Raw genomic sequence first — 17,254 nt, 5'->3', positions numbered from 1 at the left:
GATCAGGAGATGATGAGGGGCAAAGTACTTACTCGTCCTCCACCTCCTCCGCTGGCCTCCTCCTCTTCGGGCTGAAGGACCCAAGATCGAAATCGGCCTCCAGGCCGGCATCCGCAGGGGGAGGGGAAGGGGATGGAGTCCTGCACTGCTTGCATGAGGAGGAGGCAGCAACCGCTGCCTCCTTCGCTGCCGCAGCCCTCGTCCGGTGCAGGGGCTGCGCCTGGGCCAATTGCCGCTGCGCGGACCTGCCGGACCGAACGGGCTCGCCGGAGCTATCCCGCCGCAGGACCCGTTTCCTCCCCGGGGCCGCTGAGTCGTCCGCTTCGGTCTCCTCTTCGGTCGACTCCTCGACCACGTCTTCAACAAGGGGAGCAACGGCGCCAGCACTACTGGCTTCCCTGGCGGCCCCCGTCCACTCGGCAAACTCTTTCTCTTCTGCGGCCGTGTCGGCCTCGTCCTCCATGGTGCCGACACTGCCGGCCTCCTTGGCAAGTGCTGCCTCCTCCGCCCTAGCGGCGATGTACTCCATCTCTGCCTTGGTGGTTTCGTGGACAAGCGGTGCCTCATCACAAACGTACCTCTCCAATAGGTTGTCGAAGAAGGCTTGCACCCGCTCCGCGTACGGCTCGGCCCAGCTTGGGTCGAGGCCATGCACGTTGAAGTCCGGCATCATGGCGATGATGTCGGTCTGTCGACAGTTGTTGCTCAACGGGACCACCCCGTTGGCAACCCGAACAGAGACCCGCCAGCCTTGATGGCCCTGCCGGCCTTCTCGGCCTTCTCGGCCTCGCCGGTCCTCTCGACTCCACCGGCCTTGTCGACCTTGAGCTGAAAAATCTTCTGGCAAAGATGGGCATGCTCCAGCACCATGAAATTGTGCTTCAAGCCAGGGCGGAGCCTCATGACATCAGCCGCATTCCTGAAGTCCCAGGCCGGCCTCCCCTTGTTGTACAGTGGGCAATCCGGTGGCGGATGAAGTCAGCCCCAATCATCTCGAGGGTGAGCCCGGCCAAAGTGAGGCGATGGATCATGGTGGTGGCGACTGTGAGCTTCTCGTCATCGGCGTCAAGCTCGCTCCAGTCCTTGCGGCGGAACGGCAGACTCCGGCGGACCTGGCAGAACTCCTGCGGATCTGCCTCCTCGATCCAGCACCACCGGCCCCGCCACTCCTCCCACCTCTCCTTCCGGGCACCCTCAGGATACGTGCCCTTGCTCTGGGTCCTCGGGATCCAAGTAACACAGCCGGAGATGGCGGCCCCTGGTTGGATGCGAGGGGTGAAGTAATGCCAGAAGAGCGCCGTGCTGGGGTGCACTCCGGCAAAGCCCTCGCAGAGATGGGCAAAGAAAGACATGCACGCCACGGCGTTCAGTGTGAAATCCAGAAGGTGGAAGTCGTAGGTGTGCATGATGTCGTTGAAAAAATCAGAGAAAGGGGGCAGAGCCCGCAGGAGAAGTAATCGACGAAGAAGGGATACCGGTTTGGACTGGCCTCGGCGACGGCGGCGGGGATGATGCGCGTGGCAGGGTGTCCCGACATCTCCCTTCCCCACAGGGGCCTGAACATGCCCCTGAGGGTGAGCACATCGACCGTCGAGGTGAAGAGGGCGCGCTGCATCCGTATCTCCACCAGCTCGCTCTCCGGTGCCTCCTTCCCCCTGGCGTCCTTGGCCGCTCCCTTGCCCTTGCTCGCCTTGGGGGCCATAGAGGTTGAGAGGGGGTGAGGGATCAAAGGCAATGGGGCGCGTGCCGGTGGCGAGCAGGGGTGAGAGCTTCAATTTTGCGCTTGAGGAAGAAGAGGGGAACGACGGTTTCGAGATTGGAACAGGCGCAGAGGGTAAATGAGCAGCGCCCCAGCAGTTTTTCCTTTTTATGGGGAAGATGCGGGCCGCCTCTTTATCATTTACCACGACGTGATGCAAGCGGGCAGCAACCGCTCCACGCACGACCCCCACATCATGCATTAAATGCGGGTCGTGGGGAAGCGCAACTCGTGAAGGAGTTACCGCAGTAAAAACTCTGCCACACATGCCCGTGCACCATTCTTGGCCTGGCCCAACAACGCTTCGCCCTTATGTGCGGCCCAGGCCCGGGGCTCCTGTCGGTGTAGAAAAGTAGGGGCCCTTTTGTACCCCTTTACTTGTGCACGGGCAGTCGTAGACGCGCCTGTGGCCACGCTTGGCGGGGCAGAGGAAGGAAAAGTACGATACTGCCAAGACAAGCACTCAAGCCAGAGGCGCGAAGAGCAAAGCGACAAGATGGGCTTCCCCCGGAAAGGGCCTTGCCGGGGCTTCCTACGTTGCCCCGACAAGAGCCTTGCCAGGGCAACTTACCCAACACCAGCAAGGCCGCCACCCCTGAGCCTGAGATTTCCGACACCTTCAACAAACATTGGGACCAAGGCTCGGGAGGTGCCTGCTTGGTGGCATGCAGATCTTTGTGAAGACAAAAGGCCTGCGAGGCCTAGATGAGAACCAGAAGACAAGACACCAGCGAGGCTCCTTGCCGAGGACGCCCACGAGGCCCCGGCAAGGCTCATGCCAAAGATACCCACGAGGCCCCGGCAAGATCCTTGCCGAGGGCGCCCGCAAGGCCCCGGCAAGACCCTTGCCGGGGGCATCGGCAAGGTCGCGGCAAGACTTTGCCACCTCGTCGCCGCCCCAACACGGTGGCCAGCCCACCAACTAAGCAAGTGCCTACGTGGCAACGCGTGGCTTCTAAGCCAACTAGTCAAGCACCTGTGTGGTGGCATGCAGATCTTCGTGAAGACCCTGCCACCGCGCCAGCACAGCAACCTGCCAGCCTGTATGGCACTGCATGCCTCATTGGCCTGGACGCATGTCGAAGCATGGCGAGGCGGCAACGGACGGTACGGGCTTTGTTGCCGTCCCCAATAAAGCAAGAGGACACATAAGCGGGGCATTAAATGTGTTTGTCCTGTGATGTCAGGCGATAAGCTTGTACACTGTACATACTTTCCACCTCCTGTGTGCCACTTTGGCAACCACTTTGACATATAAAAGGAGGCCCGAGGCGTACTGAGGAAGTATTCGGACTTTTGGGCTAGGCATGCACCGCAGCTAGTTCAAGAACTCAAGAACACTCAAATATACACCAAAGTAGGACTAGGGTATTACGCATCTTTGCGCCCAGAACCTGGGTAAAACCCCCTTGTGTTGACCACTAGACCTGCTCTTTGCACAGCCTCGCGCCCGCCAACCGTAGAAGGGATCGCCATGGTCCCATAGGTGTCGCTTCCCCCGACAATATTTGTCCAACTAGCACATTATTTAGGTTGTTAATTATATACGCTATAATTTTAACGTACAGCATCTCTTGTTTGCGGGCGTCCGTAGCGCTGCCACACCCGCTCCTGACCAACCCAAACCCTCTTCATCACCTGCGCGTGCTTCGCGCCCGAAACGGCAGTGCCGCATTCATGCTCGGCCAAAGCAGACGCGGCCTCTCACTGGCGCCGGCATTGAAGCGGCGCGCGGTCGAGAGAGCGTCGCCCGCGCCGCTTCCCGGTGCACGCAACTACTCCGCGTTCAAAGGTCACAATAGCCGGCCACAACATGCATGGAAAAAGTTCTTGAGAGTCTGTGTTACAGCTAGCTGTTCTCCCCCTCCTCGTCAATCTCTTCCAGTAGTGCTAGTACTCCATGGCGCGATCCATCGACAAGCAGGCGTGGAAGTTATCGTATACTCGGTTTGCGGTGAGTGGCATGCCGAGTGACCGTGTGGGGTGGAGCCGTGGAGGAGGGTGAGACACGAACACGACAGACGTGATTTAAACGTTGGTTTTGCTCGATGGCGCGATCCAACGAAACAAAACGTTGGTTTCTCTCCGTTTCCATTTTTTCTCCAGAAAAACGGAAACTTTCCACTCCATTTTCGTTCCTACTCCGAGGCTGCCCCGTTACAATATTCCATCAAATGCAAAGGAAAACTAACATGCATGTTGATGCATCTCAATGATTCACAAATCATAGCCAATATTTACTTCACAACTAAAGAAAAAAAACTGTGAGAGTGTGTACAAAAGAAAAACTATTGATGGGGTCACTACGACTTAACACCTAAACCCTAAACATGATTTAATTTCCTGACTAGGTAGAACCAGTCGAAGGAGAGACGGCTGGCACCCTCCGATCATACGATGCTTTTGTGCAGTTCCACTAAAATCGAGCTGAGCATCCCTGGTGGCAAAGATATTGAAGAAGTTTGATTAGAATAATAGTACTGTCACTAGTTCATGAGACATAAACTCATCACAATTAGAAGCCGTTAGAAGTAGAGAAATATCGACATGGAGATGGAGCTACATGGGGAGCTACGACAGTGGAGCAAGCTGGCTCCAAAAGGAAGATGTACCTGGGACATCGGGCTGTAGCTAGAAGGGTGGTTGGGAGGCGGCATCAGCCCATACCGCGGGGACCCCCGATTGGGATGCACCGACTATGGGTTTTCTCCCTCTCCGATGTCGACCGCGTCTACGCAGAACATCGTTCCCTTCCCCCAGCGGCAGGATCATGTCGGATCTATGACCAGTGGTGTGGCCACCATCATTCTATGCTTGTGAAGAAAGCAACCCAAGCAAGTAGGCTTGTAGCTTAGGCTCCTGCTAGTGTATATATAGTGGTTTTCTTTTTCTCTCCATCTCAACCATTTTATATTGCGTACATGTCATTGAAGAGTGAAATGATGGTTGCTTCTTCCGACTTACTTACTGTGTGATTTGACTACTCCTTAGTGGCCCCTACACGTACTCCCCCTATGTGTATGACCGTTACTGAGTCTCACTTGTACTTATCTCTATTTTCTTGCATAACACGAAGACAGGATGCAATAGAGGAATTTTGTTACTGCACGTTGTTACGTAGTACTACTAGTACCTACTCCCTCCTTCCGGTTCACTACTAGTACTCCCTCCGTCATGGCTTATTGGTCCCCTTTGTACTCAATTCATGGGCTCGTTTTCCTCAAGAAATTGTCTTTACCAACGTATTAATATCGGGAATGCATGCGTGAACAATGAATGATTAAACCTTGCATGCAACCTTTTGACAAAGCATTGACTTATGAACTTGTGAATGTGGGGGACTACAACCTCATGCATGCATGCAACAGTCACACGTACACATGGATGAAAAAACACGCGCGACACCCTAATGCATGCATGTCCGAGCACACGACGGGACACACACGGTCACGCTCAAGTGCTCAACTTACACGTGCATGCACACACATACTCAGCCAGGGTGAGCTAGTGACCGTATAAACACCGGAAAATGTATATATTGAGCGCAATGAGTGTATTATGAAGTCCACTGACCGTATTTTTACAAATATACAGTGACAGACAGTATATTTATCTCGTTTGAAATTAAGCCATATTAACCAGAAAGGAGGCAGTATGAACTAGCATTACTTTGTTGTGTCCCCTCAACTTGACGAATGAGGAGAAGCTTGCAGGACGAGAGAAGCTTTCGCGCGGTGGCTCGCAGGACAAGGAGAAACTTTTGACTAATGCAAGCTCTCCCTTGCTCAGGCGGTGGACGTGCAACAGTTAATTTGCTGTCAGATTGCCAGAAGCATATGCTGTACTAGTACCATTATTGTTCGACTTCCCGAAGAGGCGAACAACCAAGCGCAAAGTTTACTAGTACTAGTACTACTACTACTAGGAACCGGATGGAGGAGCGTCTGCACTCTTATTTTATCTTAAAATGTGATAAAGCAATCTTCAACACATTTGGTTCTCTTCGAGGGTTCTCGCATGTGATAATGGAAGTTGATTGCATGGAACACTCGCGACAATTCTCACTTAATTCTGGCTCATATCCTGTTACAAATAGGAGTGCTCGGTAATATTTTCTCTTTTTTTGTTATTCAGCTTGTAAACAGGTCAGCAAACCTTGCGGCGCATCTTTGTGCGAACCGTGCTTGCTGCACTTTGAATGTGACCGAGAGCTGGCTTGATGAAACACCTCACTTCCTTCTTCTTTTTTTGCGGGGTACCTCGCTTCCTAGTGACCAGTCTCTTGGCTGATCATCCTAAGAATGCTTATATATGAATAAAGCTCTCTCATTTACCCGCAAAAATGATTAAGCCATATTAGCCGGAAAGGAGGGAGTATGGACTAGCACTACTTTTTGGTGTGTCCCGTCAACTTGCAGAACGAGGAGAAGCTTGCAGGACAAGGTGAAGCTCGCTTATGCCCACTCCATCTACCTCAAGCCTGGTGGCTCGCAGGACGAGGAGAAGCTTTTGACTAATGCAACCTACCCTCGCCCAGGCGGTGGATATCCAACAGTTCATTCGGTGTCAGATTGCCAGAGGCATACACTGTAGTACCATCATTGTTCGACTTCACGAAGCGGCGAAGCGCCAAGCGCAAGGTTTAGTAGTACGAGTAGTACTACTACTAGAACCGCATGGTGGAGCGTCTGTACACTTATTTTATTTTAATCTCTGACAAAGTACACATTTATTCGGGAGAAGTGCGGAAAACGGCAGCCCAATAGTAGTATTAAAAAACATCAAACATGTAATGATGATACCGATCAACCATGCTCGAATATATCTTGGCCTCCGTGCGAGCTTGTCTGTGTGTTCTCGCTCCTCGTCTCTCTCAAGGAACGGCGGGTTGGCCATTTTGCCATCAATTGAGATCGGTTTTCTCACACTCTGGCCCCACATGTCAGTGATATGCCATGAGGAAGTGCGTTGCCCGACTGGCCATACGCGTACTTGGTTTTGCACCTTCATACTACTCCTCCCTGTGTCATAGTTTACAGGGTGCGCTTCATTCTCATGAATTTCTCTCCATGCATTTCCGCCACCAGAGAGACTTTAGACGCGTTTGGTTTAATGCTCAATTAATTAGGGCATGGTAACTGCAATCAAGTCCACAATTTTCTCTCGGTGTACTACGTGTGTACGCGGAGTGGAGTAAGTGCATGCATGTGTGTACCCGGGGTGGAAGCACTGCATGCTTGTGTGTACTCATTATTTCCTGTAGTAATAGACGCCATGCTATAACTACCAATGCTATTTTAAAGTCCGATAGCTAGTCGCCCTGGTCCTAGAGATTGTTTTTTTAAGCGCGCTCTATAAACAGTGACGGAGGGAGTAGTATTTGCGGATTCAAAGAAGAGTGTATTGATGGTTGGTTCTTCCGAGCAACTTACAGTGGGAAAGGTGGGGCTTATGATTTGACTGCTCATTACTCACTATTAGTGCGGCGCAACGACCGGGCTGAGTCTCCCATGCGGTTGTGCACTACTCCCTCCTTTCTTAAATATACTACGGAGTATTTGTCTTTCTAGTGATTTCAACGAGTGACTACATACGAAGAAAAATGAGTGAGTCTACACTCTAAAATATGTCCATTTGAAATTTGTAAAAAGACAAATATTTAGGAACGGAGGGAGTATAATTTTGTGCATGGCACATGGACCCGGATGCTGAAGAGGCTTCTGGCAATGCTATCAAGATTCCAGCATTTGTTTACATAATTGACGTACTATACAAATAATTTTCCAGCGACATGAAATTGTACAATGCTTTGAGCTTTGAGCTTTTGTTTCGTGTGTCTTGCTATCCGTGCTCTTTCGGAAAAAATAAAAAACTAACTTCCTTGCTAATGCATCTCAATGATTAGCAGATTAGAGCTAATATTTACATCACAACTGAAGACAAAGTTGTGAGAAGGTGTTAAATTAAAATTGATCCATGCTTTCATTGGCAAACCCTTCCCCCCAGCTCTGTCTAAATAAATAAGGCATGTTGGGAAAAAAGTAGCTGTCTGGAGCATGCAACATTCCGATCATTTTGTGCAGTTCCACTAAAATAGAGCTGAGCGTCCCTGTTCCAAAGATATTAAGCGTGATTACAATAATAGAGGACTATTGATGAAACAATAAACACACAAATAGAAGCCCGTCACCTTTGCAGTATCTCTTAAGACTAACTAGTTGGAGAAGATTAAGCAAATAGTTGGAGAAGATTAGGCTCAGAGTTCGATGAGGAGGATAGAGCAAAACCAATCTCCCTTTGTGCAGTCCCACTGAAATGTAGAGAGGTTGCCCGTGTGACATTTTAGTACAACTGCACAAAACACACTTAAGAAAAAAGTGATTTGTGTAGTTCACCAAAAGGTCGCAATAGCAACGAGGTGAAATGGATAGCCCTGTTTGCCAAAAAGAGGTAGAAAGGAAACAATTACTGGCCAATAACAGTTGATGACACATACGACGACAAAAAAGAAGCATATTCCTTGTCCTAAGGGAAGATAACAACACGGTTGTGTTTGTCTAAAACGGTGTGAGGACGAGATTGGAATACGGAAAGTACGCCAAACGAGCTACGTTTTGGGCAAAGAACTATGGAAGATCCACATGCAAGATTTTCCACATGCAGCGATGTGGGAAGATGGGCAGTGGAGCAAGGCCGCAGGGAATACCTGGGGGTCGTCGGGATGTAACTAGGAGAGCGGCGGCGGGCCGGATCTGCCCATACTGCGGCAGCGAGCAGGTGGCATAGGCCCTACCGCGCCGAAGCTTCGTCAGAGAGAGCGGCGGGTACCGCAGATCGGGACGTGCTGCCTCGGCGCTGTCGAATGGAGAAACGATGCACATCCTCCCTTTCTGCCTCGGACGGGATGCGGCGGATCAGTGACCAATGATGAGAGAGAGAGAGAGGCCACTGCCGCCTTGTGTGAGATACTCTGAAGAGAGACAAACCCCGGCAGGCAGGCTCCATTGTATATAGTGGAGTGGACTACCTTTTTCTCCATAAAAATCATTTTATATTCTGTGTACGTGCCAATGAGTGATATAACTTTATTTAAAAATAACGCGCCAACGCATAAAGTATATATTTGTTTCATGCACGCGTGGTATACGACCTCCGTAGGTAAACAACCGCTACACGCGCTCAAATTAGCACGTGGGCTGCCATTCCGTACAGAAATGAGCTCCACCGTGCATCCATGCGGGTGTGGCTGGGCACGAAGCGTGAGTACATGCACCTATTCTCTTCGTGTACTGATGACCCACAAGTATAGGGGATCAATTGTAGCTCTTTCCGATAAGTAAGAGTGTCAAACCCAACGAGGAGCAGAAGGAAATGACAAGTAGTTTTCAGTGAGGTAGTGTCTGCAAGTGCTGAAATTGTAAGTAGCAGAGTAGTTTGATAGCAAGGTAATTTGTAACGAGCAAGTAACGATAGTAGTAACAAAAGTGCAGCAAGGTAGCCCAATCCTTTTGAGTCAAAGGACAGGCCAAAATGGTCTCTTATGATAAGCAAAGTGTTCTTGAGGGTACACGGGAATTTCATCTAGTCACTTTCATCATGTTGGTTTAATTTGTGTTCGGTACTTTGATAATTTGATATGTGGGTGGACCGGTGCTTAGGTGCTGTTCTTACTTGAACACACCTCCTACTTATGATTAGCCCTCCCGCAAGCATCCGCAACTACGAGAAAAGTATTAAGAATAAATTCTAACCATAGCATTAAACTTTTGGATCCATTCGGTCCCTTACGGAATAGCGCATAAACTGGGGTTTAAGCTTCTATCACTCTCGCAACTATTCATCTAATTTCTACTCCACAATGCATTCCCTTAGTCCCAAATATGGTGAAGTGTCATGTAGTCGACATTCACATGTCACCACTAAGGGAATCACAACATGCATACTATCAAAATATCCAACACATATCAAGTTCACATGATTACTTGCAACATGATTTCTCCCGTGACCTCAAGAACAACAGTAACTACTCACAAATGATAATCATGGTCAAGATCAGAGGGGTATTAAATAGCATATTGGATCTTAACATATAATCTTCCACCAAATAAACCATATAGTAATCAACTACAAGATGTAATCAACACTACTAGTCACCCACAAGCAACAATCTATAGTTCCGGTAACAAGACTGAACACAAGAGATGAACTAGGGTTTGAGATGAGATGGTGCTGTTGAAGATGTTGACGGAGATTGCCCTCCCCAAGATTGGAGAGTTGTTGGTGATGATGATGACGATGATTTCCCCCTCCGGGAGGGAAGTTCCCCTGGCGGAATCGCTCCGCCGGAGGGCAAAAGTGCTCCTGCCCGAGTTCCGCCTCGAGACGGCGGCGCTCCGTCCCGAAAGTCCTCTCCTTATTTTTTCTAGGTCAAAACAAAGTATATACCAGAAGATGGGCACCGGAGGTGGGACTGGGTGAGCACAACCCACCAGGGCGCACCTGGGCTGCCTGGCGCGCCCAGGTGGGTTGTGCCCACCTGGTAGGCCCCCTCTGGTAGTTATTTGCTCCAATATTCCTCAAATATGCCATAAAAAATCTCCGTGAAGTTTCAGCTTGTTTGGAGTTGTGCAGAATAGGTAGCCTGACGTGGCTTTTCCAGATCTAGATTTCCAGCAGCCAGAATTCTCCCTCTTTGTGTATACCTTGCATATTATGAGAGAAAAGGCATTAGAATTACTCCAAAAAGCATTATTATGGATAAAAATATTATAAATAACAGTAAGAAAACATGATGCAAAATGGATGTATCAACTCCACCAATCTTAGACCTCGCTTGTCCTCAATCGAAAATCGAAATCGAAGAACATGTCCACATGCTTTGAGAGAGAGGTGTCGATAAAAATAAAATACGGACATAGAAGCATCATGTTGATTATTATAACAGCAAAAAAATTAAACATAAGACTTTTATCATAGAACTTCTATCATATACTTCTCATGAATAAGTAACAATTCATCACACAATCGAAGTACGATGCAAAAACTCTATTAAAAACCAACAAACTATGTTCTCAGTCAACTTTGCAACTACAATTCATCATCTTTTCAAGAAGGGTCACGTATCGGAGCCTTTAGGCAAGTCCACATACTCAACCATCATATAGTCTTCTGTAATTGCTAACACTCACCGCGTACACATGAGCAAAACGTTTTAACCGGACACATAGAAAGATAGGGGCTTATAGTTTCGCCTCCCAATGTCTTCACCTCAAAGGTAATGTCAACAGTAATAATGCATGCTATCTATATTCAACTGGACATTTGTGCCTAGATCTTTCCTCACCACATGATGCTTGCCAAAGGGGAAAAATAAAAGGGATAGAAGGAAAACATTGACTCTTTGCATAAAAGTAAATACATAAAAGTAAAAGATAGGCCCTTCACAAAGGGAAGCAGAGGTTGCCATGCGCTTATTTGTTTGTATGCTCAACCCCTTAATGCAAAAGAACGTCATGTTGCATTGCCCCTTGTGATACCGACCTTTATTATGCAGTCTGTCGCTTTTATTCTTCACCATCACAAGTTCGTGCAACGCTCAATTTTCTCTTACACTAAATGATCTCACACTTTTAGAAGCAATTTTTATTACCTTTTGCACCGATGACAACTTACTTGAGGGATCTTGCTCAATCCCTAGGTAGGTATGGTGGACACTTGAAAATAAGATTTTGGTTTAAGGGTTTTTGGATGCACAAATAGTATCTCTACTTAGTGCAGAATTTTTGGATATCAAAGATAGGGGGCAAGCACCACATGTTGAAGGATCTATGACAATATGACTTCTATGTGAATATAAACAAACATAAACCATTAAGATTTCTAGGATAGTATATTTTGATGAGGGCTCACAACCACAAAAGATTTCTAGGATAGTATATTTATATGTGAATATTCTCTTCCCTTATTAATTCATTAATGAGTTGCATCATTGACTAATGCTATGTTTGTCAATCTCTAATAAAATTTTCTACTTATACTTTTCCTTATGTGGTGTCATCACCTACCATAAGATTAGTATATGATATTTTCTTTATTTATTTCCTTTCTTTTATTTATTTCCTTACTCTTTTTCACTACTGCAGGATGCTGCTAACGCGACACTACGACCAAAGACCCTTTGACGAAACTGTGTGCGATGCAATAATCGCAAACGGTGGTGTAAAAAACCCGTCCACAAGGTGCAAAACATTTGTGATGGAGGATGCATCAAACACGGTTCAGATTTTGGTTGCGTGTGCGATGCAGGGCATACAGTTCAGTTTAAGTAACTTTTTGTGATGATGAGGAACAAAAGAAACGGGCAGCCAGATGAAGGTGTGTGCGATATACAGCATACGGCTCACTCGGATGAACTGTTTGTGATTAGGAAACACAATAGAAACGGTCAGCCAGATCAAGGTGTATGCGATATACGGCATGCGGTTCAATCGGATGAACTGTTTGCTTTAAGCCAAGAGAACAGAAACTTTTCAATATAACAAGATGTGTGTTATACGCGGCAAAGAGGTCTGTAATCAAAAATGTGTGCGAAGGCTGATAATAACACAGACGATTGCTGCTAATAAGTCATGTGTGTTGTGGGCAAACGCTTGGTGGTATACAATTGTCAGCAATTGATGAAATCATCACCGACGGGTTCCCCAGTATGCTCCGTGTGCGATGTCATTGCACACAGAACAACAGCATATGTACTTATAACTTATAAGGACTTGATTCCATAAATAGATTGAACATCCAATTACAGTGGCTAGTACACACATGACCTTTGCACACAACAAAGTACGTTCCAAAATGCCTAGGAAACTCAAATAATGTATTAAAAGGCAAAACAAACTGTGAATGATTTCATATTTTTAGGACGACGCTACTATAGTTGCATGTTGCCTCTGTAAAATAAATCAAGGCGGAAAGAGACAGCGTATGTCGTTTCACACACATAGGTGACAAGGTCCCTCTCGGAACCATGAGCCTTTTTGAGAGAAGCTCCGGTTTGTATGAAGTTTGTACCAAAACATGTCCCAAATTGGACTAATTTTTTACCACAGCATGATGGTGCTATGTCATAACACCATGCCAAGTTTCATGATTTTGAGGCGAGTTTTGGATTTACAGTAATTTTAAAACCAGGTTTCTCAATGTTTACTGTCGAGTCGGCACCGCCCTGGATAGGCTTTTTCCTCGTGGATCCCAAATGACAAATCCAAATATGTCACTACCATGCAGCTTTTCTTATTAAGAATTATAGCCCATTTGGTGTGCTAGCTGAAAATAAGTTTGTGGGTGCTGGTGGGCGCTAAGAACTTGCGCTTCTGTAATGAACAAAGATCTCAAGGATCCCGTGTGACACCCAAGTTTTTTATTTGGATTTTTTTTAAAGATTTTTATTTGACTTGAGGGGAGTGATTTAAATTTTTCTTCAAGAGAACTCTCACTCTCAAATATTTTTCTTTATGGCAAAAGTTTTATTTGGATTCAACCAAGATCTGTCTTTGGTCTTGGAGGTTCTTGCTTTTCACTTGGACTCAAGACAAAACACTTTTCACTTGGGAAATTAACTTTTGAAAATCTCTTTTTGCAAATGCACTATGGCTTTTGGAATAATCCTTTGCCACTTTCAACAATTCCTTCTTGCCATGGCCTTAGTGCAAATCCCCTCTCCTAACCCTTTCCTCACCTTTGGATCATGATTTGCATCAAATCCAGCAAGTTGAACCTCCCCATGTGATTATTTCCATTTATATTCTATTCAAATAAATTTCTGCCTTCTTTCCTAGCACTTGGAGATTTACAAAGGAACTCCATTTTCTGTTTTGATTTTTGCCCCCAAACCTTTTTCCCCTCCTAGTCCTTTGAACCCTCAACCAAGAACCATGAAGATCCACTGGTCTTCAGTTCAAAATTTTCAAACTACACCTGCTGCAAGTTTGGACCAGATTTGTCAAATTTGGTGAAATTCATTCAAAACCTTCTCCAAAATTTCCAAGTAAAATCAGGCAGCCTCTGGGTGCATTGAGTGGTCACCTCACCAAGTTACAGCTCCAGAAAAATTTATCTCATTGCAAAATCCTTCTGTCGAACACCTGCAGTGCACTGTCTATGTCAAGTTCAGAAAATTCAGAGATTCAGTCAGTGGCTTGCTGTCGTTTTCTTCAGAGAAGGACATCGATCTCGCCAATACCACCGCGTCGCCTTGCTCCTCGTCCCAGCCCTCTTGTTCCTGCACCGCACGAACGCCTGGCGCCTTGCGGGCGTCGGCGACGAGCAGCAGAAGGTGCGCCGCCCCGTGACCGACGCCGGCGGCGGCTTTGCGGACGCCAGCGGGAGACACGGCGCCGACGACGCCACCCAGCGCCGCCCAAACCACCGGAGCTCGCCGCGTGGCCTTCCACTCCCCCGAACGCGCTGCCGCTCTCGTCGTGAACCGCAGGGCGCGGAGCGCGCTCTCTGCCGTTGGGATCCTCATTTTGGTCAACCCGCTGTGGAAGCCTTTACTCGAGGAGGTGCTGCTGGTCCAGTGAATATTGCTTATTCTGGAGTTTATCAAGCCCGTGCGGTCACCTCACCGTGGACCGACGCCATTACGCCAAGACCGACCCCGTTTAGCGGTGAAACGACTCCAGTAACCTCCACTGATGCTGCCTGGCCACTCAAACCTCCTGCCAATCCACTGCTCCGCCGTAATCGCTCGCCGGAGATTCTCCGTTCACGGCCACCCCATCGATCTGCCTATAAATAGAGGCCCCGAGCTTCAACTCGAGCACCCACCATCCCTGCACTCCCCCTAGAGCAAGCCTAGCCACTGGTAGAGCCCCGAGGAGGTCTCCTTCCTCGACTCCGGCCGCCGCGACCCGCCACGGGATCCAGCCCGATTCGCCCCCGTGTGTGCTTCAACGCCCCCATTCTCTTGCCAGTAGCTTCACCTTGCATCCCTCGTTCTGACCCGTGCCTCAATTCGTAGTTTGCAGCCCTCCACCGGAGTTCTCCATCCTCACCCGAGCCGCCGTCCGCCGGAGATAGTGTCGCCGTCGACGTGGTGCTCCCCGTTGGACGAGTCCACCACCCACCGACGCGGAAGAAGACGCTGAAGCTCTTGGTACCCTCCGTTTCTCCTAACTCGCCGTGGTTCGACGCCGGCGTCCACCGCAGTCTTCGGGCGCCGGCGAGCTTTTTGAACCTGACAGGTGGACCCCGCCTGTCAGCCTCTATTCTATTCTCCTTTGAACCGTTTTCTGTTGGCGCCTTCGGGAAAATACGTTTTCTCCTTTGCGCTTGCGCATTCCCAACCGAAGCGTTTTCTGTTTTCTCAGTTAGAACCCTGGAACTTTTCTGTTTCATTACAGATAAGTCCCTGGACAGAAACCTTTATAACTCTTTAATAAAATGGTATTTTTGAGTGATTCTTTTTCTGACAATCTTCAAATTTTGTCTAGTTTTTTATGGGATTTATTTGAAAAATATTTGGAAAAGTTTCTGTGCATGTGTTGGTTTTCACGTTAGTGCCCGTTTCGTGATTGCCGTAGGTTCCGGAAGAGGTGACGGAGCCGCGAACTTCGCCGAGCTAGACTCCGACTTCTCCGAACCAGGCAAGCATGTTTTGAACATTTGATATGACAGGTGTTTTACATGTTCACGTGAGAGTTTGTGCGTGGCATATGAGTGTCGGTAAATACCTCGTTGCTTGTAAGGCAACGACCCGGTTGTTCCAAAGTCGCGATGATCTCTGATGAGAGATGGCCTAATCATGTGGTGACATGAAGGGTAGCAAGGTGGTACTGTTGTAGCATACCAGCCTTGCGTCATCCGACTTTCTCCGACGTTAACGTGGTTGGAGCCACGTTATCGTTCCTTTCCCGCATGTTCCAAAGTTGCGATGATCTCTGATGAGAGATGGCCCAATCATGTGGTGACATGAAGGGCGGCAAGGTGGTACTATTGTAGCATACCAGCCTTGCGTCATCCGACTTTCTCCGACGTTAACATGGTTGGAGCCACGTTATCGTTCCTTCCCCCTTCCCTGCTACCACATGTCTCATTGCCAGGATGCGGTTTAGTAAGTTGGTAACCTCTTTCCGTGTACACACCAAACAGAGAGGCCGGGATGATGGTACCTTGGCCCAGGATTAAAGCCAGTCATCCGGTCAGAGGGCATGGGTGTTTCCGGTTGGGACCGAGAGGGGGGGCACCCCCTTAGAGCGCGCGTATAGAAATTTGATCCCATGCTACGCGAGGTTGTAGCCTCCCCGTCTCATGGTTTTTCTTGAATGTTGCCGAGGGTGATCCCTGGCTTCGGATGGTTGAATTGGGTGTGTACTGGTTAGACGTGTTTCTTCCAAAACACCGTAGACGGAACTAGTCCCCGTGACTACTGAAATCCGTTGGCTGTGGTTAAGTACAAACTCTGCAGAGTCAATTCTTTCCAAATCATCGTATCCATGATCAAGTAGTGTAAACATTATATCCATATCTATCCGTGTGAAAAACTTGTCCCCGGTGAACAAGCTCAAGTGGTAAATCCAGTTTTATTGTTATTCCTGTGGATGGATTAACTTTATATTTGTCGCATGCTTGTGATAATTTATGTTCCCGAACGATTGTATTATTGAGCTGTGATATAAGCCCTTTATGTGACGTCGCGCTGACGTCCGACTGTGGCGTGTTCTTGTTTCTTACTTTAAATATAAGCCCTTTATGTGATGTCGCACAGACGTCCGAATTGTGGCATGCACTGTCTTTATTTCCTGTTATAAGCCCTTTATGTGGTGTCGCCTCGACGCCCGACTGTGGCATTATTATTCCGCATTTTCCGCTCGAGGAGTCTTTCAGACACTCGTTTGGCACCTGTATTATTATTCCGCATTTTCCGCTCGAGGAGTCTTTCAGACACTCGTTTGGCACCAGTATTACTATTCTGCATTTTCCACTCGAGGAGTCTTTCAGACACTCGTTTGGCACCCGCATTATTATTCCGCATTTTCCGCTCGAGGAGTCTTTCAGACACTCGTTTGGCACCAGTATTACTATTCTGCATTTTCCGCTCAAGGAGTCTTTCAGACACTCGTTTGGCACCTGTATTATTATTCTGCATTTTCCGCTCGAGGAGTCTTTCAGACACTCGTTTGGCACCAGTATTACTATTCTGCAGTTTCCGCTCGAGGCGTCATTCAGACCCTCGCTTGGCACCCAGTATTTATTATCTCTATGTCTGAACGCACGGGTTAACTTGTTCATATGCTTCATGTTTGCATTTGTTATACCTTATGTCCGAACTGTCTTGCGAGTACTTTCATAGTACTCACCTGGCTTGTTGATTTGGCCAGATGTTGACGAAGGCGATCTCTTGGATGAAGAGTTTGATAGCGCGTCCGATGCCTAGAGGAGTCCCAGTCAGTCCTGCGCGATCCCGGATATTGGTCACTTGTATTGTATACGCTTCCG

The sequence above is a fragment of the Triticum aestivum genome, chromosome 6D (genome assembly GCF_018294505.1).
Source record: "Triticum aestivum cultivar Chinese Spring chromosome 6D, IWGSC CS RefSeq v2.1, whole genome shotgun sequence".
Lineage (NCBI taxonomy): Eukaryota > Viridiplantae > Streptophyta > Magnoliopsida > Poales > Poaceae > Triticum > Triticum aestivum.
Note: the sequence above shows the minus strand (reverse complement) of the source record.